Raw genomic sequence first — 12,482 nt, 5'->3', positions numbered from 1 at the left:
AAGCACTTTACTAGAATTATCTGAATCCTCACAGAGCCTGATAGGTTGGGTAGCGGAGAATCCTATGCATCCCCCAATACCATTCTTTCCTCTCAGTAACAGACTTTCCTAATTGCATCTGGGCACATGGCCATCCAGAATACAGACCACATTTCCCAGGCTCTCTTGCAGCCAGATGTGGCCATGTGATTAAGTTTGGGACAAAAGAAAGTAAGAGGGCTGTGCAATTTTGTGGGACATGTCTATAAAGGGGAAGGCCATTCCCTTCTTCTCACTTTGCCTGCTTCCTCTATGGAATATGTGTGTGAGGACTGGAGCTGCAGCATCCATTTTGACCCAGATATTAAAGCCACCATTAAAGATGGTAGAATGACTATGTGGTCATGTGGGATCTCCATACCAGGCCTGGACTGCTGGGTTACATGAGAGAGAAACAGACTTCTATCTCATTAAAACTATTGTTATCTTAGGTTTCACGGTACTGGCAGATCAACCTAATCCTAATTCATTCTGACAGATATTCTGATGAAGTCCCCTTTGTAGATGAGGAAACAATTCAGAGAAGTTGAGCACCTTTTCCAAGTCTGCACAGCTATTTAGTGACAGATCAAAATCTGAAACCAAGATGTCTGACTCCCATGCCCTAGCTCTTAATCCTATGCTATTAAAGTTCCCTGTTCTAGGAAGATTTCCAAATATGAGCAAAGGGCTTGGAATCCTAGATTTTAGATGCTCATTCCTATGCTTTTCTCCAGATAAATCCTAAACCCTTCTGAGGCTTTAGCAGTTAAAAATGGCTCAGCAGGAGAACAAGAATTCCTTGTAAATGTCTTTCAGTTGCTGCCCATACCTTGCTCTGTCCTCAGACCACTGAGTGACAACATCACTGTTTATTTGCACGGGTCCTTAAGGATCAGCCATTGTTGTTTCTCAGGACAAACGTTACTCTGCTCTTCCTACAATGAGTGGTGGGGCTAGGGATGGGGAAGGGCTGCATCTCGGCAGACACTTCAGAAATCCCACCACCTTAAGACAGTCTAATGGAAACCCAGTCCCAACCTTGGAACAATGTGTAGCCCTGTGGCATTTTGACATTGGGCGTCTCTGCACTGTTGAAGTAACACAGCATGTTGCCATGCGTTTATCCCCTTGGGTCAGGTCAATGCTAAAGTAAGTTCATCGCCTCTGCTTCTTCAATAACTGATGTCTGATGCATCAGTTGAATGCATTTCAGGCTTATAAGCGGTTCCCTGGGTCTGCAGGCAAAAAGCTTTCACCATCTCTCCCCTCCTCCCACTAGTGACCAGTATCTCAGCATTAATGCATCTGATGGCACTGAGCCTCTGTGGCCTGAGCAAGGACAGTCGCCAAGCAAGAGTTGAAATCACATTTTTATATACATTATTACTTTCCCACAGCTTGGTTTCTTGCAGGCTTTTGATCTATTAGGCCACACCATTTAGTCTGGACTGAATCCTTGAATTACTTTATTTTTTCTTCCAAGACTCTTGTACTCATTAATCAAAATATTCATCTGTAGTGTTAATATAGCAGGTCTAAAAGTGTAACATTGCTTAGTGTGGAAGACAATATACATTCTCAACTATAGATTTTGTGATTCTTTTGTGAATAATAATCATTGTTATTTTAGGAAAACCCTGAGTTTATCCAATTCTTGTTAGAATTTCCCTACCATAAAATGGAAGTGTGAAATCCAAACCTTCTTGTGAAGTAAATACATACTATCATTTACACATGTCCAGTCATGGCATTAATAAAAGCAGATTGTCTTGGATAAAACACATGGTTAGCCTTTAAAATAGATGTGAAAATAAGATTATAAATAATTGCTCTTCTTTACTGTGACTATTGGGTTGTATTTAGTGCCAAACTTTTTTTGACAGCTTCTAAGGAGTAAGTGTATTATAATTGTTATCCAAGTACAAGCTGCCACTTCTGTGTCATGGCATTCCTCTTCCACAAACTGATGAAAGAAATGAAGCCATGAGGAATCAAAGTAGAACCAGAGGGATTTGTTAGGACAGACATTCTGATTCCTTCATTCTGCTTCTCACTTATTGTCAGACAACAAGTGAGTAAAGACCCACTAAAAAAATCAAAAGATCCATTCATCTTTTGACAAAATAGCAGTTATCAGCACAATAGCTTAGTTTTGCAAGAGCTGCCCTAAGTGTACTACTAACTGGTAAACTCTAAATTCCCTTGTGTATATTCCAAGAGTGAGGGACAGGAGGAGGACGAAGAGAGTGAGGCCAAGCTACCTCCACTGTAACTGAGGAGGGGCTCAAGGACAGCAGGTGGGAAAGTTAATATCATCTCTTCCTGGACCAGCTGGGGTGCTTGTGTATTACACAGAATTTCCCAGAATTCCTTTCCCTGTGTGGTTCTGAGTTAGGATGGGCCACAAGAGACATCTGTGGCAATGACACTGCAGCCATACATTCCAAAGGCCGCTTGTGTCTCCCTTGCTGATGATCCGCTGGTTCACCTTGTCAGAGAAGTTCAGCTGCCAAGACAGAGGCTCCAGCTCCCATGGAATCTCCCTCTTCAGCTTCTCTGAGCCCTGGGCCATGAGCATGTGCAGTTTTGAGGGGAGGGGCACTGTCTTCTGCAGATCACCTGTGTCTACCAAGATTACAGGTGTGAGAGACAGACATGGGTCACCAGTTCTCCCTGTGGTTTCCAGCTTGTCCTCTTTCTCCTCTACTTCACAATCAGCCTTTCTCTCCCACTGCTGGCCCTGTGACTCAACAGCAACGTCAGGCCCATCCACTCCATATACAAAGGCAAGCTCCATCTGGAGATTCCTTCACCAATCCCCCCAGTAGGGTGAGATTTAATCCTGTGCTGCCCAGTATAGTAGCCACTAGCCATTGTATGACTATTAACATTAAAACTGATTAAATTATATACAATGAAAACTTCAGTTCCTCAGCTGTGCTTCTGCCATATTTCACATGTATGCCTAGTGCCTATGTTATAAAACAGTGCAGATACAGAACATTTCCATCACCATCGGAAGTTCTATTGAACAGTACTGGTATAATTCTTTTCATAAATTCCTTATTTCATATCACTCTTAGGGATTCTTTTTCTCTGATCAAACCCTAACAGATACACCAGCATTTGGTAAAGACTGGTCTAGTCAGTGATTTTCAATTTTTTGTTTTCTTGAGCACCTATGATTGATAATGTTCACATGTGTGGCAAATTTCTATGGCCCAACTCATATTTTGACAAAATTTCTAAAGAGGATTCCAAGAAAGAAAAGCAAATAGGTGAAATAGATGCAGCATTAATTAAAATTCCCTTAAGACACTGATGAAAGAAATTGAAGATGACACAAATAGATGGAAAGATACTGTGTTCATTGATTAGAAGAATTAATATGGTTAAAATAACTATTCTATCCAAGGCAATCTACAGATTCAATGCAATCCCCATCAAAATACCAATGGCATTTTTCACAGAACTAGAACAAATAATTTTAAAATTTGTATGGAAATACAAAAGACCCCAAATAGCCAAAAAAATCTTGAGAAAGAAGAGTTTGAGGTATCATGCTCCGTGACTTCCGACTATATTACAAAGCTACAGTAATCAAAATAGTAGGGTACTGGCAGAAAACCAGACATATAGATCAATGGAACAGAATAGAGAGCCCAGAAATGAACCCATGCATTTGTGGTCAATTAATTTATGACCAAGGAGGCAAGAATGTACAGTGGAGGAAAGACAGTCTTTCAATAAGTGGTGCTGGGAAAACTGGGTATCTATATGTTAAAGAATGAAATTAGGACAATTTCTAACACCACATACACACACAAAAAAAACCTCCAAATGGATTAAAGACCTAAATGTAAGACTGGAAACATAAAACTCCTAGAAGAAAACATAGACAAAACACTCTGACATAAATCATAGCAATATTTTTTTGGATCTGTCTCCTAAAGCAAAGGAAACAAAACCAAAAATAAACAAATAGGACCTAATTAAACTTAAAAGCTTTTGCACAGCAAAGGAACCATTAACAAAACAAAAAGACAACCTAATGAATGGAAAAAATATTTGTAAATGATATGACCGATAAAGGGTTAATATCCAAAATATATAAACAGCTCATGCAACTCAACATCAAAAGAACAATCAATCTTATTTAAAAAGTGGGCAGAAGACCTGAATAGACATTTTTCCAAAGAAAACATACAGATGGCCACAGGCACATGAAAAGATGCTTAACAGTGTTAATCATCAGAGAAATGCAAATCAAAACCACAGTGAGATGTCACCTCACACCAGTCAGAATGGCTATACACAAAAAGACCACCAATAACAAATGTTGGTGAGGATGTGGAGAAAAGGGAACCCTTGTACACTGTTCGTGGAAATGCAAATTGGTGCAGCAACTGTGGAAAACAGTATGAGGGTTCCTCAAAAAACTAAAAATAAAACTACAATGTGATCCAGCAATTCTACTCCTGGGTATATATCCAAAGAAAATGAAAACATTAATTTGAAAAGATACATGTATCCCAATGTTCATAGCAGCATTATTTACAATAGGCAAGATATGGAAGCAACCTAAATGTCCTTAAACAGATGAATGGATAAAGAAGATGTGGTATACACACACACACACACACACACACACACACAATGGAATACTACTCAGCCATAAACAAGAATAAAATTTTGCCAGTTGCAACAACATGGATGGACATGGAGGTTATTATGCTACATGAAGTAAGTCAGACAGAGATAGATAAATACTGTATGACATCACTTATATGTGGAATCTAAAAAATAAAACAAACTAGTGAATATAACAAAAAAGAAGCAGATGCACAGAAAGCGAGAACAAACTAGTAGTTACCAGTGGAGAGCGGGAAGGGGGAAGGGACAAGATAGGGATAGGTGAGTAAGAGGTACAAACTACTATGTATAAAATAAATAAGCTACAAGGATATACTGTACAGCATAGGGAACATGGCCAATATTTTATAATAACTATAAATGGAGTATAACCTTTAAAAATTGTGAATCACTATGTTGCACACCTGAACCTATATAGTACTGCACATTAACTATACCGCAATAAAAAGTTCTTAAAAAAATACCAAAATGTGAATGAAAAGAACATTTCATTGATTCGAAATCTTTCTTCTTTTTAAAATTTAGGCATTTACAATTACAAAATTTACCTCTAAGCACTGATTTCACTGCATTACGTAAATTTTGGTATGTGGTACTTTCATTTTGAATCATTGTGAAATATTTTCTAATTTCCCTTGTGCTTTCTTATTTGACCCATTGGTTATTTAGGAGCGTGTTGGTTAACTTCCATATGTTTGTGAATTCCCCAATTCCTTCTAGTCATTCCACTGTGGTCAGAGAACATATGTACAATCCAATCATTTAAAATTTACTGGGCTTCCCTGGTGGCGCAGTGGTTGACAGTCCGCCTGCCAATGCAGGGGACGCGGGTTCGTGCCCCGGTCTGGGAAGATCTCACATGCACAGAGCGGCTGGGCCCGTGAGCCATGGCCGCTGAGCCTGCGCGTCCGGAGCCTGTGCTCCGCAAGGGGAGAGGCCACAACAGTGAGAGGCCCGCATACCGCAAAAAAAAAAAAAAAAATTTACTAATACTTGCTTTATGGCCTGATATATGATCTATCTTGGATAATGTTCCATCTGTATTTGAGAAGAATGTGTATTCTGTTGTTGTTGGGTGGAGAGTTCTACAGATGTCTATCAAGCCTAATTTGTTTATAATGTTCAAGTCTTCTATATGCATCTTGATCTTCTGTGTAGTTGTTTCATCCTTTACTGAAAGTGGGATATTGACGCCTCCAACTATTATTGTTGAACTATCTCTTCTTCAGTTTTGACAGTTTTTACTTCATGTATCTTGGGGCTCTGCTATTAGGTGCATAGATGTCTATAACTCTTACACCTTCTTGATAGATTTTTTCTTTTATCCTTGTGAAATGTCCATCTTTGTCTCTAGAAACAATATTTGTATTAAAGTCCATTTTGTTTGATATTAGTATAACGACTCCAGATTTCTCTGGTTAGTGTTTACATGGTACAGTTTTTCCATTGTTTTACTTTCAAGCTATTTGTGTCTTTAAATGTAAAGTGTCTTTTTTGCAGTTTTTTTTAATCCATTCTGCCAATATCTGCCTTTTAATTGGATGGTTTAATCTATTTATATTTAATATAATTACTGATAAGGTAAGATTTGTATGTTATTTTATTTGTTTTCCATATGCCATATATATAATATAAAATATATATATATAAAAAATATTTTGACACTCTATTCCTTCATCATTACTTTCGTGTTAAATAGGTATTTTCTTTTTTTTTTTTTTCAGCACGCGGGCCTCCCACTGCTGTGGCCTCTCCTGTTGCGGAGCACAGGCTCCGGACGTGCAGGCTCAGCGGCCATGGCTCACGGGCCCAGCTGCTCCGTGGCATGTGGGATCTTCCTGGACCGGGGCATGAACCCGTGTCCCCTGCATCGGCAAGTGGACTCTCAACCACTGCACCACCAGGGAAGCCCCTAAATAGGTATTTTCTAGTGTACCATTTTAATAGCAAAAATACAATTTTTTAGTTATTTTCTTAGAGGTTGTCTTGAAGATTACAATTAACTTCCTATAACAACTTAGTTCAGATTAATATCAACTTAATTTCAACAGTATATAAAACTTTGCTCCTATATAGTTACATTCTCTCCTCCCACTTCATGCTGTAATTGTCATGCAATTACATCTTTATACATTGTATGCCCATTAATATAGATCTACAATTACTGCTTTGTGCAGTCTTCTTTTAAGTCAGATAGGAGGAAAAAAGTGTTATAATAAACAAAAAATTTGTATTGTCTTTTATATTTACTAATGTAATAACTTTTACAGGTGTTCTTTATTTCTTCGTATGGAAGAGTTTTTTACTATCCTTTTCATTTTGGCCTAACATTCCCTTTAGTATCTCTTGTAGAGCAGATTTTCCAGTAGCCAGTTCTTTCAGTCTTTGTTTATATGAAAATGTTTTAATGTCCTCCTTTCATTTGAAGGATAGTTTTGCTAAATATAGACTTTTTGGTTGACGTCTTTTTTCTTTCAGCATTTTGTGTATATTTTCCCACTGACTTCGGCCCCCATTGTTTTTGATGAGAAATTAGCTGTTAATCTCATTGAGGATCATTTGTACATGATGTCACCTCTCTCTTGTTGCTTTCAAGATATTCTCTTTGTCTTTCGATTTCAGTAGTTTGATTATGATGTGTCTAAGTGTGGATCTTTGAGTTTACCCTACTTGGAGTTCACTGAGCTTTGGATGTGTAGATTAATGTTTTTCATCACATTTGCAATGTTTTTTGCCATTATTTCTTAAAATATTCTTTCTTCCCCTTTCTCTATCATTTTTCCTCTGGAACTCCCTTTATGCATATGTTGATTCAGTTGATACTATCTCACAGGTCTCTAAGGCTCTGTTAATTTTTCTTCATTCTTTTTTCTTTCTGTTCTGCAGACTGCATAATCTAAGTTGACCTATCTCCAAATTCACTGATTCTCTCTTCTGCCTGCCCAGATCTGCTTTTAAGACCCTCTAGTTAAAATTTCAATTCAGTTATTATACTTTTAAACTCCATAATTTCTATTTTTTATATACATAATTTTTCTTTTTTTATATTCTTCATTGGTGAGCCATTGTCCTCCTATCTTCCTTGAATTCTTTAGATGTATTTTCCTTTACTTCCTTGAACATATTTAAACTAGCTGGCTTCAATTTTTTATTTAGTAAATCCAACACCTGAGCAGTTTCTATTGGTTGCTTTTTTTCCATGTGTGTGCACCACGCTTTCTTGTTTCTTTCCATGTCTCATAATTTTTTGTTGTTGAAAACTGGACATTTAAATAATATAATGTGGCAACTCTGAAAATCAGACTCACCTTGCTCCTTAGCGCTTATAGTTATCACTGTTTTTTGTTGTTATTGCTATTTGTTTAGTGATTTTTCTGAACTAATTCAGTAAAGTTTTTATTCTTTGCTACATGTGGCCACTGAAGTCTCTGCTCACTTAGCTTAGTGATTAGCTAACTGCTGGACAAAGATTTCCTTAGTTACCTGGAAACAATGTCTCTGAATCTTTGCCAAAGATTTGTGCATGTTGGGGCACACCTTTAACTCTCAGGCATGTTACAACTCTCCCTTACCTTTCACTTTCTGCTTGTGCAAAGCCTCAAGGTCAGCCAGAGGTGAGAGCTTAGCATGCTCACAAACTTGGGCATGTGCACAGCCTTATATACCTGTGTGACCTTACAGATTCCCTTGAATATGTTGAAGTTTTTCAGATACCCTAAACCATCTAATTTCCGTATTTTCTTTTGAGGCTTTTCATTAGTTGATTGTTTGCCCGAACTATTTCCCCTGCCTCAGGCAGTAATCAACGAATCACCCCAGTAATTACTTTCAACAAATGCCCACTGGGGAAAAATTTTCTGGTCAAGGGGAAGAGAAGGGGGGCTTTTTATACTAGGTGAACTCCAAGTCAGATCAAATCAAGACAATCTTGCAAGGGGTGGGGTGGTTCTTTCAGGAAATCACCAGACTGGTCAAAGAATGACAATTCTTAGGGAATGATGCTTTGAAAGAGCTCCAGCCTCCTTCTGGTGGCTGCCAGGCTGCTGGTTTTCACTGTAATTGTGGATTGTTATTTTTCAAGGATCCTGCCAAGCAGGGAGAGAGGGGAACAGAACAAGCTAAAATGCCACAAAACTTGCTTATTCAGCTGTTTTTCTTGAATAAATACTCCCCTGGTTACTGCAAACCTTTGGTTAATTTCCAGAGGTCTGGAAAAGTGGGTTCTGACAAATTTTTACCAGCTTTTCATTGCTTTTATGGAAGGGAGAATTTTTGGAGGTCCTTACTCTGCCATTTTCACTGACATCACTCTGAGAAAGAAGCTTTGCAGGAGCTCTGTCCCTTTTTTGCCCTCTGTGGTTACTGCCGGGGGCAGAAAAGGGACAGAGTTGCTGGTTTTCAAGCCTACCATAGATCTGGGGAGAGGTGGGTAGAAATAAGGCAAGTTAAGACACTGCAAAGCTCATTGTTCTTACTGAGGCTCAGGCATTTTTCTTGAATAAAAACTCCCTAAATTGCTATGAGTTTTTGGTTCATTTCCAAAGTTCTGAAAAAGCTGACTCTGACCATTTTTGCTAGTTTTCTCATTGCTTTGATGGAGGCAAGAATTTTCAGAGGTTCTAACTCCATCAATTTCTTAGACATCACCCAAGGATTAAGTTTTATACAGATAACTGCAAATTATATTCCCCCCCCCCGAAAAAAAGAAAAAGATAAAAAGAAAAGAAAATCACTAAACCGATTTAGGTGTTGCAACCTTAGTTACCCTAGTGAAATAAGGGATATTAATTATGACACACAACTGTGTCACCACATGAACACAGAGGAATGCAAATTTAAATGTTTCCTTAATTATTTGAATTTCATGAAGGCTACTTGCTTAGGATCAATGTAGATGGCTCTTGAAAAAATATTAAAGACACTTAGACAAAGAGGGATAGTCCTCTCTTTGGACAGAGATGGGCACCACACACAAGCTGTCATCAGGCCCTCTCCAACATTCACTCTTTCTATCAGGCACTGGGACCAGTCAAAGCTTTGTGTGTGGAGGAGAGTAGAGAAGATGCTGTTCTTCAGCCTTCAGTGTTTCTCCTTCTGTGTGCCATCTCCTCCATGCCAGCTGGTCCATACAAAGGAGGGCAGGGCAATACCCACAAGAAGAGGCCTGAAGTGGCCACTACCATGTTCTGTGCAATAGCACAAGAGCTTCTGCAGGTGGGAGAGAGAGAGAGGCATAGTTGTTGTTTACTTTTCCTTAGGTCTGGTTGTTTTCATTTGAAAATCCTGGTTTTGTTAAGTGGGTTTTTAAAAAATTAACACTAGCAATAAAAACTATCTGCTTCCCCCTCCAACTTTAGTAAAAAAAGGGGGCTGGGGGGTGTGGGGGAGAAGAAGTTTTACCTTGCTTTCCAAAATAGAGTTTTTATGTAATAATCCATGGAAATTTTCATTATAAAGGTTTATTTCAAACTAAACAGAAGTAGTGGTAAGTTTTAGAATTAGCTTCTCTAAATCAGCCTTAATTTAAACAATTTAGATGAACACAAGTGTTATGGGATGAACTGTGTTCCCCTCACACCCCCCACCGAATTCATAAATTAAGATCCTGATCCTTACTGCCTCAGAATGTGACTCTATTTGGACATAGGGCCTTTGATGAGGTCATTAAGGTAAAATGAGTTCGTTTGCCTGGGTGCTAATCCAATATGACTGCTGTCCTTGTAGGATTGTAGGAAGATGAGATTAGAATACACACATGCACCTGCACAGAGGAAAGAACAGGTAAGGACACAGCGAGATGGCGGCCATCTGCATGCCAAGGAGAGAGGCCTCAAAAGAAACCCAACCTGCTAACTTCTGATCCTGGACTTGATATTGGACTTCCGGCCTCCGGAAGAGTGAGAAATAAATGTATGTTCTTTAAGTCCTCCAGTTTGTGGTATTTTGGTATGGTAGCCCAAGAAAACTAATACAAAGGCACTGCAGATTTATAAAACATGAAGATTTAAGCTGGTGTTAAAGCTGGGAACCAAAAGGTTCAGTCCTGGGAAACAATCATTTGCTTATTCCAAATCAATGTTCTCTTAAATAACAGGAAGCTCAGAATTAACTTCCAAGCAGTGTGATTAAATATAGTATTATGTCCAACAAAAAAACTCCTCTAACCATATTACAACAAAGAATTGCTTGGACTGCTGTATGATTACCAGTTTGATTTTCCAGCTCACTCTTCTGGCACATGCAGAGAAACGCAGAGATCACCCTGGACTTCCTAGATAACATACTCTGGGTGAATGTCAAGATTATTTTTATGATTGGATGTCATCTGTTGTAAAGGTCCATGTTCTTAGTTACAAAACAACCAGAATCCACTCTGACTAGTTTAAGCAGGAGAAGGACTTTTTGAAGGATGTGAAGGAACTCACAGAATTGGGGGGATGGCTGGAGAAAGGGGCTGGAAGCTCAGTGCCTAGCACCAATGCCCAAACCCTGCAGAAAATAATGGCCTGATATGGAAATCACTGTCTCTGCTGCTGCCAAGCACGAAGCACCAGAGATTTACCTTTACTGCACCAGCTTATTCCAGCTGTTTTGAAGCCATTTCTGCAACAGGATCTTCTGTATGGAAGTCTTGCCCTGATACCCCTGATTAGTGGACACCCAGGTCACATGCTGTGTTCTAGCTGCAACGGAGGCAAGTAACTTATACTCTGGGAGACATAGGTATTTCAGTTAATAAAGGGAGGTCATTTAAAAGTTGATGGGCAGGCAAGAATATGACAAATGTCCACTATAGCCCTTAAGTTATTTATGACCTATGCTGTGCTTTCTTTAACATCTAAGCTTCTAAAATGACAAAAGATCATGTCAGATAAATAAAAGTGTGATGATGAGAAAGACAAACAAGTCATATATTTTCAATCAAATTTTCACCAGAGCATTCAATAACATTTCCTACAATCAATACAGGTTGAATATTCTCAGAATATTTAATAAGTGCTTGTTAATAAGTGAATAAATGTTGTCAAAGTGGTCTTTTCCCTTAGTGAGAACACCAAAAACTATTAGAATCTAAGTTATTGGGTTGTAGTTCTAGCTCCTCATTTTCACACCCTCTAATGGTGTCGTTCTTCTCATTCAAGAACATAGTTTATCTGTTGCTATGGTAACTTTGTTTTCCAACAGGAAAACTGGGACACATTAATTTTTTCGGTATTTGTTTTGGGGCACAAGAAGCAAGCTCACAGATGCTGCTTAAATATTAAAATGGACATTTTGATGGTTGGTGGGAACAAAAGAACAGAATATTTCAAGTTAGGACTGTTCCAGAAAAGTATGATGCGGTCACGGTACAAACTCATGGTAAAATGGGTATAGCATTTGCTTCAGGGAGAAGTTTTATAGGCATTGGTTAATTCAGTCATGCATTCATTTTTTTATCTTAATACACATTTCTTGAGCACTTACTATGTGTCAGACACTGATCTAGGACTTCATGTTATGTTCCACAAAGACCTTGCAGTTCAATAGCATGAGACAGATAGGTAAGCAAAACAATACAGTAAGAGTCTGAGATTCTAGGACAGAAATCTACAAGTCTGGTTAACCACACACTGCACTATAATTACACAACAAAATGTGAATATAACTCCTCCCTTGTTAAACACAAAGTAACTACAAAAAAATCATATATTAGTGTCTCATTCCCAGTGCACAGATCTCCACTGAGAGTGTTTTGAAGTCAGTTACATCTGCTTTTCTGTTTAAAGACTTTGTTAGTTTCACTTTGAAGCAGTAAAACATCACTA

This window comes from Monodon monoceros, unplaced genomic scaffold (assembly GCF_005190385.1).
Source record: "Monodon monoceros isolate NGI ecotype Baffin Bay Population unplaced genomic scaffold, NGI_Narwhal_1 Super_Scaffold_2, whole genome shotgun sequence".
Lineage (NCBI taxonomy): Eukaryota > Metazoa > Chordata > Mammalia > Artiodactyla > Monodontidae > Monodon > Monodon monoceros.
The sequence above is the reverse complement of the archived record's forward strand: the minus strand, read 5'-3'. Positions refer to the sequence as shown.